The following is a 16,370-nucleotide window of genomic DNA, read 5'->3' on the forward strand; positions in this document are numbered from 1 at the left end:
GCCAGCACTGTCAGTGCTCCCCCTCACACAGCCAGCACTGTCAGTGCTCCCGCACACAGCCAGCACTGTCAGTGCTCCCCCCACACAACCAGCACTGTTAGTGCTCCCCCACACAGCCAGCACTGTCAGTGCTTCCACCACACAGACAGCACTATCAGTGCTCCCACCACACAGTCAGCACTGTCAGTGCTCCCACCACACAGCGAGCACTGTCAGTGCTCCCACCACACAGCCAGCACTGTCAGTGCTCCCCCACACAGCCAGCACTGTCAGTGCACCCACCACACAGCCAGCACTGTCAGTGCTCCCATCACACAGCCAGCACTGTCAGTGATCCCCCACACAGACAGCACTGTGAGTGCTCCCACGACACAGCCAGCGCTGCCAGTGCTCCCACACACAGGCAGCACTGTCAGTGCTCCCACCACACAGCCAGCACTGTCGGTGCTCCCCACACAGCCAACACTGTCAGTGCTCCCCCCACACAGCCAGCACTGTCAGTGCTCCACCCACACAGCCAGCACTGTCAGTGCTCCCCCCACACAGCCAGCACTGTCAGTGCTCCCCACACAGGCAGCACTGTCAGTGCTCCCCCCACACAGCCAGCACTGTCCGTGCTCCCCCACACAGCCAGCACTGTCAGTGCTCCCACCACACAGCGAGCACTGTCAGTGCTCCCACCACACAGCCAGCACTGTCAGTGCTCCACCCACACAGCCAGCACTGTCAGTGCTCCCCCCACACAGCCAGCACTGTCAGTGCTCCCCACACAGGCAGCACTGTCAGTGCTCCCCCCACACAGCCAGCACTGTCCGTGCTCCCCCACACAGCCAGCACTGTCAGTGCTCCCACCACACAGCGAGCACTGTCAGTGCTCCCACCACACAGCCAGCACTGTCAGTGCTCCCCCACGCAGCCAGCACTGTCAGTGCTCCCCACACAGGCAGCACTGTCAGTGCTCCCCCCACACAGCCAGCACTGTATGTGCTCCCCCACACAGCCAGCACTGTCAGTTCTCCCACCACACAGCGAGCACTGTCAGTGCTCCCACCACACAGCCAGCACTGTCAGTGCTCCCCCACGCAGCCAGCACTGTCAGTGCTCCCCCACACAGCCAGTGCACTTCCCCCCCCCCCACAGCCAGCACTGTCAGCGCTCCCCCCACACAACCAGCACTGTCAGTGCTCCCCCACACAGCCAGCACTGTCCGTGCTCCCCCACACAGCCAGCACTGTCAGTGCTCCCACCACACAGCGAGCACTGTCAGTGCTCCCACCACACAGCCAGCACTGTCAGTGCTCCCCCACGCAGCCAGCACTGTCAGTGCTCCCCCACACAGCCAGTGCACTTCCCCCCCCCCCACAGCCAGCACTGTCAGTGCTCCCCCCACACAGCCAGCACTGTCAGTGCTGCACCACACAGCCAGCACTGTCAGTGCTCCCCCCACACAGCCAGCACTGTCAGTGCTCCCCCCACACAGCCGGCACTGTCAGTGCTCCCAACACAGCCAGCACTGTCAGTGCTCCCCCACACACAGCCAGCACTGTCAGTGCTCCCACCACACAGCCAGCACTGTCAGTGCTCCCGACACACAGCCAGCACTGTCAGTGCTCCCCCACACAGCCAGCACTGTCAGTGCTCCCCCACACAGCCAGCACTGTCAGTGATCCCCCACACAGCCAGCACTGTCAGTGCTCTACCCACACAGCCAGCACTGTCAGTGCTCCCCCCACACAGCCAGCACTGTCAGTGCTCCCACCACACAGCCAGCACTGTCAGTGCACTTCCCCCCCCCCACAGCCAGCACTGAAAGTGCACTTCCCCCCCCCACAGAGCCAGCACTGCCAGTGCACTCCCCCCCCACAGCGCCAGCACTGCCAGTGCACTCCCCCCCACAGAGCCAGCACTGCCAGTGCACTCCCCCCCCACAGAGCCAGCACTGCCAGTGCACTCCCCCCCCACACAGCCAGCACTGCCAGTGCACTTCCCCCCCCCCACAGAGCCAGCATGGCCAGTGCACTTCCCCCCCACAGAGCTAGCACTGCCAGTGCACTTCCCCCCCACAGAGCCAGCACTGCCAGTGCACTTCCCCACCACAGAGCCAGCACTGCCAGTGCACTTCCCCCCACAGAGCTAGCACTGCCAGTGCACTTCCCCCCCACAGAGCCAGCACTGCCAGTGCACTTCCCCCCCACAGAGCCAGCACTGCCAGTGCACTCCCCCCCCCACAGAGCCAGCACTGCCAGTGCTCCCAGACAGCCAACACTGTCAGTGCTCCCCCACACAGCCAGCACTGTCAGTGCTCCCCCACACAGCCAGCACTGTCAGTGCTCCCCCACACAGCAAGCACTGTCAGTGCTCCCCCACACAGCCAGCACTGTCAGTGCTCCCACCACACAGCCAGCACTGTCAGTGCTCCCCCTCACACAGCCAGCACTGCCAGTGCTCCCGCACACAGCCAGCACTGTCAGTGCTCCCCCCACACAGCCAGCACTGTTAGTGCTCCCCCACACAGCCAGCACTGTCAGTGCTTCCACCACACAGACAGCACTGTCAGTGCTCCCACCACACAGTCAGCACTGTCAGTGCTCCCACCACACAGCGAGCACTGTCAGTGCTCCCACCACACAGCCAGCACTGTCAGTGCTCCCCCACACAGCCAGCACTGTCAGTGCTCCCACCACACAGCCAGCACTGTCAGTGCTCCCCCACACAGCCAGCACTGTCAGTGCTCCCCCCACACAGCCAGCACTGTCAGTGCTCCCATCACACAGCCAGCACTGTCAGTGCTCCCCCCACACAGACAGCACTGTGAGTGCTCCCACCACACACAGCCAGCACTGTCAGTGCTCCCAACACACAGCCAGCACTGTCAGTGCTCCCCCACACAGACAGCACTGTGAGTGCTCCCACCACACACAGGCAGCACTGTCAGTGCTCCCACCACAGAGCCAGCACTGTCTGTGCTCCCCACACAGCCAGCACTGTCAGTGCTCCCCCACACAGCCAACACTGTCAGTGCTCCCCCCACACAGCCAGCACTGTCAGTGCTCCACCCACACAGCCAGCACTGTCAGTGCTCCCCCCACACAGCCAGCACTGTCAGTGCTCCCCCCACACAGCCAGCACTGTCAGTGCTCCACCCACACAGCCAGCACTGTCAGTGCTCCCCCACACAGCCAGCACTGTCAGTGCTCCCCACACACAGCCAGCACTGTCAGTGCTCCCACCACACGGCCAGCACTGTCAGTGCTCCCACCACACGGCCAGCACTGTCAGTGCTCCCCCCACACAGCCAGCACTGTCAGTGCTCCCCACACAGGCAGCACTGTCAGTGCTCCTCCCACACAGCCAGCACTGTCCGTGCTCCCCCACACAGCCAGCACTGTCAGTGCTCCCATCACACAGCGAGCACTGTCAGTGCTCCCACCACACAGCCAGCACTGTCAGTGCTCCCCCACACAGCCAGCACTGTCAGTGCTCCCACCAGACACCAGCACTGTCAGTGCTCCCCCACACAGCCACCACTGTCAGTGCTCCCCCCACACAGCCAGCACTGTCAGTGCTCCACCCACACAACCAGCACTGTCAGTGCTCCCCCACACAGCCAGCACTGTCAGTGCTCCCCCACACACAGCCAGCACTGTCAGTGCTCCCACCACACGGCCAGCACTGTCAGTGCTCCCACCACACGGCCAGCACTGTCAGTGCTCCCCACACACAGCCAGCACTGTCAGTGCTCCCCACACAGGCAGCACTGTCAGTGCTCCCCCCACACAGCCAGCACTGTCCGTGCTCCCCCACACAGCCAGCACTGTCAGTGCTCCCATCACCCAGCGAGCACTGTCAGTGCTCCCACCACACAGCCAGCACAGTCAGTGCTCCCCCACACAGCCAGCACTGTCAGTGCTCCCACCAGACACCAGCACTGTCAGTGCTCCCCCACACAGCCAGCACTGTCAGTGCTCCCCCACACAGCCAGCACTGTCAGTGCTCCCCCACACAGGCAGCACTGTCAGTGCCCCCCCCACAGCCAGCACTGTCAGTGCTCCCCCACACAGCCAGCACTGCCAGTGCTCCCCACACAGCCAGCACTGTCAGTGCTCCCCACACAGGCAGCACTGTCAGTGCTCCCCCACAGCCAGCACTGCCAGTGCACTTCCCCCCCACAGAGCCAGCACTGCCAGTGCACTCCCCCCTCACAGAGCCAGCACTGCCAGTGCACTCCCCCCCCACACACAGGCAGCACTGTCAGTGCTCCCCCCCACAGCCAGCACTGCCTGTGCTCTTGCCCCCCCCACAGAGCCAGCACTGCCAGTGCAATTCGCCCCACACAGCCAGCACTGTCAGTGCTCCCCCCACACAGCCAGCACTGACAGTGCTCCCCACACAGCCAGCACTGTCAGTGCTCCCACCACACAGCCAGCACTGTCAGTGCTCCCCCCACACAGCCAGCACTGTCAGTGCTCCCACACACAGCCAGCACTGTCAGGGCTCCCCACACAGCCAGCACTGTCAGTGCTCCCACACACAGCCAGCACTGTCAGTGCCCCCACCACACAGCCAGCACTGCCAGTGCACTTCCCCCTCCACAGCCAGCACTGCCAGTGCACCTCCCACCCCCCACAGAGCCAGCACTGCCAGTGCACTTCCCCCCCCCCACAGCCAGCACTGTCAGTGCTCCCCACCCACAGTCAGCACTGCCAGTGCACTTACCCCCCCCCCACAGCCAGCACTGCCAGTGCACTTCCCCCCCCACAGAGCCAGCACTGCCAGGGCACTCCCCCCCCCCACAGCCAGCACTGTCAGTGCTCCCCACACACAGCCAGCACTGTCAGAGCTCCCACCACACAGCCAGCACTGTCAGTGCTCCCCCACACAGCCAGCATTTTCAGTGCTCACACCACACAGCCAGCACTGTCAGTGCTCCCCCACACAGCCAGCACTGTCAGAGCTCCCACCACAGAGCCAGCACTGTCAGTGCTCCCACACACAGCCAGCTCTGTCAGTGCACCCCCAACACAGCCAGCACTGTCTGTGCTCCCCCCACACAGCCAGCACTGTCAGTGCTACCCACACACAGCCAGCACTGTCAGTGCTCCCCCCACAGCCAGCACTGTCAGTGCTCCCTCACACACAGCCAGCACTGTCAGTGCTCCGCTCACACAGCCAGCACTGTCAGTGCTCCCCCCACACAGCCAGCACTGTCAGTGCTCCCACCACACAGCCAGCACTGTCAGTGCTCCCTCCACACAGCCAGCACTCTCAGTGCTCCCATCACACAGCCAGCACTGTCAGTGCTCCCATCACACAGCCAGCACTGTCAGTGCTCCCACCACACAGCCAGCACTGTCAGTGCTCCCCCCACACAGCCAGAACTGTCAGTGCTCCCCCCACACAGCCAGCACTGTCAGTGCTCCCCCCACAGCCAGCACTGCTAGTGCACTTCCCCCCCACAGAGCCAGCACTGCCAGTTCACTCCCCCCCACAGAGCCAGCACTGCCAGTGCACTTCCCCCCCACAGAGCCAGCACTGCCAGTGCACTCCCCCCCCCCACAGGCAGCACTGTCAGTGCTCCCCCCACACAGCCAGCACTGTCAGTGCTCCCCCCCACAGCCAGCACTGCCAGTGCTCTTCCCCCCCCCCCACAGAGCCAGCACTGCCAGTGCAATTCCCCCCACACAGCCAGCACTGTCAGTGCTCCCCACACAGCCAGCACTGTCAGTGCTCCCCACATACAGCCAGCACGGGCAGTGCTCCCACCACACAGCCAGCACTGCCAGTGCACTTCCCCCTCCACAGCCAGCACTGCCAGTGCACCTCCCACCGCCCACAGAGCCAGCACTGCCAGTGCACTCCCCCCCCCCACAACCAGCACTGTCAGTGCTCCCCCCCCACAGCCAGCACTGCCAGTGCACTTACACCCCCACAGCCAGCACTGCCAGTGCACTTCCCCCCCCCCCCCCACAGAGCCAGCACTGCCAGGGCACTCCGCCCCCCCACAGCCAGCACTGTCAGTGCTCCCCACACACAGCCAGCACTGTCAGAGCTCCCACCACACAGCCAGCATAGTCAGTGCTCCCCCACACAGCCAGCATTGTCAGTGCTCCCAACACACAGCCAGCACTGTCAGTGCTCCCCCCACACAGCCAGCACTGTCAGAGCTCCCACCACACAGCCAGCACTGTCAGTGCTCCCACACACAGCCTGCTCTGTCAGTGCACCTCCAACACAGCCAGCACTGTCTGTGCTCCCCCCACACAGCCAGCACTGTCAGTGCTACACACACACAGCCAGCACTGTCAGTGCTCCCACCACACAGCCATCACTGTCAGTGCTCCCTCACACACAACCAGCACTGTCAGTGCTCCAACACATTCAGGACTTTCAGTGCTCCCCCACACAGTCAGCTCTGTCAGTGCACCCCCCACACAGCCAGCACTGTCAGTGCTACCACCACACAGCCAGCACTGTCAGTGCTCCCCCACACAGCCAGCACTGTCAGTGCTCCCCCCACACAGCCAGCACTGTCAGTGTCCCCCCCACACAGCCAGCACTGGCAGTGCAACCACCACATAGCCAGCACTGTCAGTGCACCCCTCACAGCCAGCGCTGTCAGTGCTCACACCACACAGCCATCACTATCAGTGCTCCCTCACACACAGCCAGCACTGTCAGTGCTCCCACCACACAGCCAGCACTGTCAGTGCTCCCCCCACACAGCCAGCACTGTCAGTGCTCCCACCACACAGCCAGCACTGTCAGTGCTCCACCCACACAGCCAGCACTCTCAGTGCTCCCATCACACAGCCAGCACTGTCAGTGCTCCCACCACACAGCCAGCACTGTCAGTGCTCCCCACACAGCCAGCACTGTCAGTGCTCCCCCCACACATCCAGCACTGTCAGTGCTCCCCACACAGTCAGCACTGTCAGTGCTCCCCACACAGCCAGCACTGTCAGTGCTCCCCCACACAGCCAGCACTGTCAGCGCTCCCACCTCACAACCCGCACTGTCAGTGCTCCTCCCACACAGCCAGCACTGTCAGTGCTCCCACCACACAGCCAGCACTGTCAGTGCTCCCCCCACACAGCCAGCACTGTCAGTGCTCCCCCCACACAGCCAGCACTGTCAGTGCTCCCCACACAGCCAGCACTGTCAGTGCTCCCCCACACAGGCAGCACTGTCAGTGCTCCACCCCCACAGACAGCACTGTCAGCGCTTCCACCACACTGCCAGCACTGTCAGTGCTCCCACCCCACACAGCCAACACTGTCAGTGCTCCCCCACACTGCCAGCACTGTCAGTGCTCCCACCACACAGCCAGCGCTGTCAGTGCTCCCCACACACAGCCAGCACTGTCAGTGCTACCCCGCACAGCCAGCACTGTCAGTGCTCCCACCACACAGCCAGCACTGTCAGTGCTCCCACCCCACACAGCCAGCACTGTCAGTGCTCCCACCACACAGCCAGAACTGTCAGTGCTCCCCCCGCACAGCCAGCACTGTCTGTGCTCCCACAACACAGCCAGCACTGTCAGTGCTCCCCACACAGCCAGCACTGTTAGTGCTCCCCACACACAGCCAGCACTGTCAGTGCTCCCCACACAGCCAGCACTGTCAGTGCTCCCCCACACAGGCAGCACTGTCAGTGCTCCACCCCCACAGACAGCACTGTCAGCGCTTCCACTACACAGCCAGCACTGTCAGTGCTCCCACCCCACACAGCCAACACTGTCAGTGCTCCCATCACACAGCCGGCACTGTCAGTGCTCCCACCACACAGCCAGCACTGTCAGTGCTCCCCCACACAGCCAGCACTGTCAGTGCTCCACCCCCACAGAGCCAGCACTGTCAGTGCTCCCCCCACACAGCCATCACTGTCAGTGCTACCCCGCACAGCCAGCACTGTCAGTGCTCCCACCACACAGCCAGCACTGTCAGTGATCCCACCCCACACCGCCAGCACTGTCAGTGCTCCCCCCACACAGCCAGCACTGTCAGTGCTCCCCCCACACAGCCAGCACTGTCAGTGCTACCCCGCACAGCCAGCACTGTCAGTGCTCCCACCACACAGCCAGCACTGTCAGTGCTCCCCCCACACAGCCAGCACTGTCAGTGCTCCCACCACACAGCCAGCACTGTCAGTGCTCCACCCACACAGCCAGCACTCTCAGTGCTCCCATCACACAGCCAGCACTGTCAGTGCTCCCACCACACAGCCAGCACTGTCAGTGCTCCCCACACAGCCAGCACTGTCAGTGCTCCCCCCACACATCCAGCACTGTCAGTGCTCCCCACACAGTCAGCACTGTCAGTGCTCCCCACACAGCCAGCACTGTCAGTGCTCCCCCACACAGCCAGCACTGTCAGTGCTCCCACCTCACAACCCGCACTGTCAGTGCTCCTCCCACACAGCCAGCACTGTCAGTGCTCCCACCACACAGCCAGCACTGTCAGTGCTCCCCCCACACAGCCAGCACTGTCAGTGCTCCCCCCACACAGCCAGCACTGTCAGTGCTCCCCACACAGCCAGCACTGTCAGTGCTCCCCCACACAGGCAGCACTGTCAGTGCTCCACCCCCACAGACAGCACTGTCAGCGCTTCCACCACACTGCCAGCACTGTCAGTGCTCCCACCCCACACAGCCAACACTGTCAGTGCTCCCCCACACTGCCAGCACTGTCAGTGCTCCCACCACACAGCCAGCGCTGTCAGTGCTCCCCACACACAGCCAGCACTGTCAGTGCTACCCCGCACAGCCAGCACTGTCAGTGCTCCCACCACACAGCCAGCACTGTCAGTGCTCCCACCCCACACAGCCAGCACTGTCAGTGCTCCCACCACACAGCCAGAACTGTCAGTGCTCCCCCCGCACAGCCAGCACTGTCTGTGCTCCCACAACACAGCCAGCACTGTCAGTGCTCCCCACACAGCCAGCACTGTTAGTGCTCCCCACACACAGCCAGCACTGTCAGTGCTCCCCACACAGCCAGCACTGTCAGTGCTCCCCCACACAGGCAGCACTGTCAGTGCTCCACCCCCACAGACAGCACTGTCAGCGCTTCCACTACACAGCCAGCACTGTCAGTGCTCCCACCCCACACAGCCAACACTGTCAGTGCTCCCATCACACAGCCGGCACTGTCAGTGCTCCCACCACACAGCCAGCACTGTCAGTGCTCCCCCACACAGCCAGCACTGTCAGTGCTCCACCCCCACAGAGCCAGCACTGTCAGTGCTCCCACCACACAGCCAGCACTGTCAGTGCTCCCCCCACACAGCCATCACTGTCAGTGCTACCCCGCACAGCCAGCACTGTCAGTGCTCCCACCACACAGCCAGCACTGTCAGTGATCCCACCCCACACCGCCAGCACTGTCAGTGCTCCCCCCACACAGCCAGCACTGTCAGTGCTCCCCCGCACAGCCAGCAGTGTCAGTGCTCCCACCACACAACCAGCACTGTCAGTGCTCCCACCCCACACAGCCAGCACTGTCAGTGCTCCCACCACACAGCCAGAACTGTCAGTGCTCCCCCCGCACAGCCAGCACTGTCTGTGCTCCCACCACACAGCCAGCACTGTTAGTGCTCCCCACACACAGCCAGCACTGTCAGTGCTCCCCACACACAGACAGCACTGTCAGTGCTCCCATCACACAGCCGGCACTGTCAGTGCTCCCACCACACAGCCAGCACTGTCAGTGCTCCCCCACACAGCCAGCACTGTCAGTGCTCCACCCCCACAGAGCCAGCACTGTCAGTGCTCCCCCCACACAGCCATCACTGTCAGTGCTCCTCCCACACAGCCAGCACTGTCAGTGCTCCCACCCCACAAAGCCAGAACTGTCAGTGCTCCCCCCACACAGCCAGCACTGTCAGTGCTCCCATCACACAGCCAGCACTGTCAGTGCTCCCCCCACACAGCCAGCACTGTCAGTGCTCCCACAACACTCGGTCTGTGTCTCTGTCTCTGTCTCTGTGTCTGTCTGTTTCTATGTCCCTGTCTCTGTCCCTGTCTCTGTCCCTGTCTCTGTCTGTGTCCCTGTCTCTGTCTGTGTCCCTGTCTCTGTCTGTGTCTCTGTCTGTGTCTCTGTCTGTGTCTCTGTGTCTGTCTGTGTGTCTCGCTGTGTCTCTGTGTCTGTCTGTGTCTCAGTCTCTGCCTCTGTCTGTGTCTCTGTGTCTGTCGGTGTCTGTGTCTCAGTCTCTGTCTCTGTCTGGGGCACATTCTGCTGCACAGACTGTGTTTAGGTGTGAGGCACACACCCAGCTGATCGGCCATGGGAGAGTCACACTGACCCAGCTGATCGGCATTGGGGGAGTCACACTGACCCAGCTGATCGGCCATGGGGGAGTCAGACTGATCCAGCTGATCGGCCATAGAACATAGAACATAGAACAATACAGCGCAGTACAGGCCCTTCGGCCCACGATGTTGCACCGAAACAAAAGCCATCTAACCTACACTATACCATTATCATCCATATGTTTATCCAATAAACTTTTAAATGCCCTCAATGTTGGCGAGTTCACTACTGTAGCAGGTAGGGCATTCCACGGCCTCACTACTCTTTGTGTAAAGAACCTACCTCTGACCTCTGTCCTATATCTATTACCCCTCAGTTTAAAGCTATGTCCCCTCGTGCTAGCCATATCCATCCGCGGGAGAAGGCTCTCACTGTCCACCCTATCTAACCCTCTGACCATTTTGTATGCCTCTATTAAGTCTCCTCTTAACCTTCTTCTCTCTAACGAAAACAACCTCAAGTCCATCAGCCTTTCCTCATAAGATTTTCCCTCCATACCAGGCAATATCCTGGTAAATCTCCTCTGCACCCGCTCCAAAGCCTCCACGTCCTTCCTATAATGCGGTGACCAGAACTGTACACAATACTCCAAATGCGGCCGTACCAGAGTTCTGTACAGCTGCAACATGACCTCCTGACTCCGGAACTCAATCCCTCTACCAATAAAGGCCAACACTCCATAGGCCTTCTTCACAACCCTATCAACCTGGGTGGCAACTTTCAGGGATCTATGTACATGGACACCTAGATCCCTCTGCTCATCCACATTGCCAAGAATTTTACCATTAGCCAAATATTCCACATTCCTGTTATTCCTTCCAAAGTGAATCACCTCACACTTCTCTACATTAAACTCCATTTGCCACCTCTCAGCCCAGCTCTGCAGCTTATCTATATCCCTCTGTAACCTGCTTCTTCCTTCCACACTATCGACAACACCACCGACTTTAGTATCGTCTGCAAATTTACTCACCCACCCTTCTGCGCCTTCCTCTAGGTCATTGATAAAAATGACAAACAGCAACGGCCCCAGAACAGATCCTTGTGGTACGCCACTTGTAACTGAACTCCATTCTGAACATTTCCCATCAACCACCACCCTCTGTCTTCTTTCAGCTAGCCAATTTCTGATCCACATCTCTAAATCACCCTCAATCCCCAGCCTCCGTATTTTTTGCAATAGCCTACCGTGGGGAACCTTATCAAACGCTTTGCTGAAATCCATATACACCACATCAACTGCTCTACCCTCATCTACCTGTTCAGTCACCTTCTCAAAGAACTCGATAAGGTTTGTGAGGCATGACCTACCCTTCACAAAGCCATGCTGACTATCCCTGATCATATTATTCCTATCTAGATGATTATAAATCTTGTCTCTTATAATCCCCTCCAAGACTTTACCCACTACAGACGTGAGGCTCACCGGTCTATAGTTGCTGGGGTTGTCTCTGCTCCCCTTTTTGAACAAAGGGACCACATTTGCTATCCTCCAGTCCTCTGGCACTATTCCTGTAGCCAATGATGACATAAAAATCAAAGCCAATGGTCCAGCAATCTCTTCCCTGGCCTCCCAGAGAATCCTAGGATAAATCCCATCAGGTCCCGGGGACTTATCTATTTTCAGCCTGTCCAGAATTGCCAACACCTCTTCCCTACGTACCTCAATGCCATCTAATCTATTTACCTGGAGCTCAGCATTCTCCTCCACAACATTATCTTTTTCCTGAGTGAATACTGACGAAAAATATTCATTTATTATCTCGCCTATCTCTTCAGACTCTACACACAACTTCCCATCCCTGTCCTTGACTGGTCCTACTCTTTCCCTAGTCATTCGCTTATTCCTGACATACCTATAGAAAGCTTTTGGGTTTTCCTTGATCCTTCCTGCCAAATACTTCTCATGTCCCCTCCTTGCTCGTCTTAGCTCTCTCTTTAGATCCTTCCTCGCTACCTTGTAACTATCCATCGCCCCAACTGAAACTTCACACCTCATCTTCACATAGGCCTCCTTCTTCCTCTTAACAAGAGATTCCACTTCCGTGGTAAACCACGGTTCCCTCGCTCGACGCCTTCCTCCCTGTCTGACCGGTACATACTTATCAAGAACACGCAGTAGCTGATCCTTGAACAAGCTCCACTTATCCAGTGTGTCCAACACTTGCAGCCTACTTCTCCACCTTATCCCCCCCAAGTCACGTCTAATGGCATCATAATTTCCCTTCCCCCAGCTATAACTCTTGTCCTGCGGTGTATACTTATCCCTTTCCATCCTTAACGTAAACGTCACCGAATTGTGGTCACTGTCCCCAAAGTGCTCACCTACCTCCAAATCCAACACCTGGCCTGGTTCATTACCCAAAACCAAATCCAATGTGGCCTCGCCTCTTGTTGGCCTGTCAACAAACTGTGTCAGGAAACCCTCCTGCAAACACTGTACAAAAAACGACCCATCTAATGTACTCGAACTATATCTTTTCCAGTCAATATTTGGAAAGTTAAAGTCTCCCATAATAGCTACCCTGTTACTTTCGCTCTTATCCAGGATCATCCTCGCCATCCTTTCCTCTACATCCCTAGAACTATTTGGAGGCCTATAGAAGACTCCCAACAGTGTGACCTCTCCTTTCATGTTTCTAAATTCAGCCCATACTACCTCGGAAGATGAGTCCCCATCTAGCATCCTCTCCGCCACCGTAATACTGCTCTTGACTAGCAGCGCCACACCTCCCCCTCTTTTGCCTCCTTCTCTGAGCTTACTAAAACACCTAAACCCCGGAACCTGCAACATCCATTCCTGTCCCTGCTCTATTCATGTCTCCGAAATGGCCACAACATCGAAGTCCCAGGTACCAACCCATGCTGCCAGTTCCCCTACCTTATTTCGTATACTCCTGGCATTGAAGTAGACACACTTCAAACCACCTACCTGACCACCTACCTGTGTAACAGGCTCGAGGGGCTGAATGTGCCTCACCTGTTCCTGTGTAACAGACTCGAGGGGCTGAATGGGCCTCCTGTTCCTGTGTAACAGGCTCGAGGGGCTGAATGGGCCTCCTCCTGTTCCTGTGTAACAGACTCGAGGGGCTGAATGGGCCTCCTCCTGTTCCTGTGTGACAGGCTCGAGGGGCTGAGTGGGCCTCCACCTGTTCCTGCGTAACAGGCTCGAGGGGCTGAATGGGCCTCCTCCTGTTCCTGTGTAACAGACTCGAGGGGCTGAATGGGCCTCCTCCTGTTTCTGTGTAACAGGCTCGAGGGGCTGAATGGGGCCTCCTCCTGTTCCTGTGTAACAGGCTCGAGGAGGGGGCTGAATGGGCATCTCCTGTTCCTGTGGAACAGACTCGAGGGACTGAATGTGCCCCCTCCTGTTCCTGTGTAACAGGCTCAAGAGGCTGAATGAGCCTCCTCCTGTTCCTGTGTAACAGGCTCGAGGAGGGGGCTGAATGGGCCTCCTCCTGTTCCTGTGTAACAGCCTCGAGGGGCTGAATGGGCCTCCTCCTGTTCCTGTGTAACAGTCTCGAGGGGTTGAATGGGCCTCCTGTTCCTGTGTAACAGACTCGAGGGGCTGAATGGGCCTCCTCCTGTTCCTGTGTAACAGGCTCGAAGAGGGGGCTGAATGGACCTCCTCCTGTTCCTGTGTAACAGACTCGAGGAGGGGGCTGAATGGGCCTCCTCCTGTTCCTTTATAACAGGCTCGAAGAGGGGGCTGAATGGGTCTCCTCCTGTGCCTGTGTAACAGGCTCGAGGGGCTGAATGGGCCTCCTCCTGTTCCAGTGTAACAGGCTCGATGGGCTGAATGGGCCTCCTCCTGTTCCTGTGTAACAGTCTCGAGGAGGGGGCTGAATGGGCCTCCTCCTGTTCCTGTGTAACAGGCTCTAGGAGGGGGCTGAATGGGCCTCCTCCTGTTCCTGTGTAACGGAGTCGAGGGGCTGGATGGGCCTCCTTCTGTTCCTGTGTAACAGGCCCGAGGGGCTGAATGGGCCTCCTCCTGTTCCAGTGTAACAGGCTCGATGGGCTGAATGGGCCTCCTCCTGTTCCTGTGAAACAGACTCGAGGGACTGAATGGGCCTCCTCCTGTTCCTGTGAAACAGACTCTAGGGGCTGAATGGGCCTCCTCCTGTTCCTGTGTAACAGGGTCTTGGGGCTGAATGAGCCTCCTCCTGTTCCTGTGTAACAGGGTCTTGGGGCTGAATGGGCCTCCTCCTGTTCCTGTGTAACAGGCTCTTGGGGCTGAATGGGCCTCCTCCTGTTCCTATGTAACAGACTCGAGGGGCTGAATGGGCCTCCTCCTGTTCCTGTGTAACAGGCTCTTGGGGCTGAATGGGCCTCCTCCTGTTCCTGTGTAACAGGCTCGAGGGGCTGAATGGGCCTCCTCCTGTTCCTGTGTAACTGGCTCGAGGGGCTGAATGGGCCTCCTCCTGTTCCAGTGTAACAGAATCGAGGGGCTGAATGGGCCTCCTCCTGTTCCAGTGTAACAGACTCGAGGGATCTGAATGGGCCTCCTCCTGTTCCTGTGTAACAGACTCGAGGGATCTGAATGGGCCTCCTCCTGTTCCTGTGTAACAGACTCGAGGGGCTGAATGGGCCTCCTCCTGTTCCAGTGTAACAGACTCGAGGGGCTGAATGGGCCTCCTGTTCCTGTGTAACAGACACGAGGAGGGGGCTGAATGGGCCTCCTCCAGTTCCTGTGTAAAAGGCTCGAGGGGCTGAATGGGCCTCCTCCTGTTCCTGTGTAACAGGCTCGAGAGGCTGAATGAGCCTCCTCCTGTTCCTGTGTAACAGACTCGAGGGGCTGAATGGGCCTCTCCTGTTCCTGTGTAACAGGCTCGAGAGGCTGAATGAGCCTCCTCCTGTTCCTGTGTAACAGACTCGAGGGGCTGAATGGGCCTCTCCTGTTCCTGTGTAACAGGCTCGAGAGGCTGAATGAGCCTCCTCCTGTTCCAGTGTAACAGACTCGAGGGGCTGAATGGGCCTCCTCCTGTTCCTGTGTAACAGACACGAGGAGGGGGCTGAATGGGCCTCCTCCTGTTCCTGTGTAAAAGGCTCGAGGGGCTGAATGGGCCTCCTCCTGTTCCTGTGTAACAGGCTCGAGGGGCTGAATGGGCCTCTCCTGTTCCTGTGTAACAGACTCGAGAGGCTGAATGAGCCTCCTCCTGTTCCTGTGTAACAGACTCGAGGGGCTGAATGGGCCTCTCCTGTTCCTGTGAGTAGAAACCAACAATTTTCGTATACATCTGGTAGGTAAAATATGGCTATTTAGCGTAAAATATGAAGCCGCAGTTTTTAAATACCCATTTTAAATTCAGTCACAACTTCAGGTCATCTCAAAACATTTCGCTTCAATAGATACACAAAGCAGCATGATACAGCATAATTCACTTTTACTGAGGTCCATTGTTCTGGCCAATACATTTGCAAGACAGTGTGACATTGAAACACAAGTCTTACCAGATATCAGATGAAGGACAGAGCAACATGAAGGCGCTCTTGTCGACAATGTGGCTAACAGCTAAGTCAGCAATAGTCCAGTTTAAACTCGTCGTGATAATATCACAGTGTCGCATTCCATAACATGCACAACTATTCAGGCATGATATATTTTAAGCTAATGTAGCACATTGAACATTGACAGCTAACCGTCAAATGAAACTCATTTGATTCTCAACGAAAGCAATTAGGATTACATAGGGGTGTATATTGATGGCTAAAGATTGATATGATTTAGTATAACCGTGCAGGTCCGTACGGCCATTTTTATTCATTAATCATCTGTACTTTGATCTAAACTTTACGGTGTCTCTATCTTTCATACTTTCACTTTCCACTATAACTCTTGAAGTAACAGAGCAAGATGCCATTTCTGTATTATTTTGAGAGTTAAATTGCGTACAAGTTGTCTCTCTTGAAGACCTTTTTGCGAGCTGGACTCATGAGAGAATAAGATTTAAGTCTATCAATTGTAATCAAATCGAGGCAATAAACGATTCTTGTTTGCATCCGAGGTGTTTTAACTCAAATTTCTACTGAGTGTTAATGTCGCGAGTTCTGAACTAATTCCAC

The sequence above is a fragment of the Scyliorhinus torazame genome, chromosome 5, assembly GCF_047496885.1.
Source record: "Scyliorhinus torazame isolate Kashiwa2021f chromosome 5, sScyTor2.1, whole genome shotgun sequence".
NCBI lineage: Eukaryota > Metazoa > Chordata > Chondrichthyes > Carcharhiniformes > Scyliorhinidae > Scyliorhinus > Scyliorhinus torazame.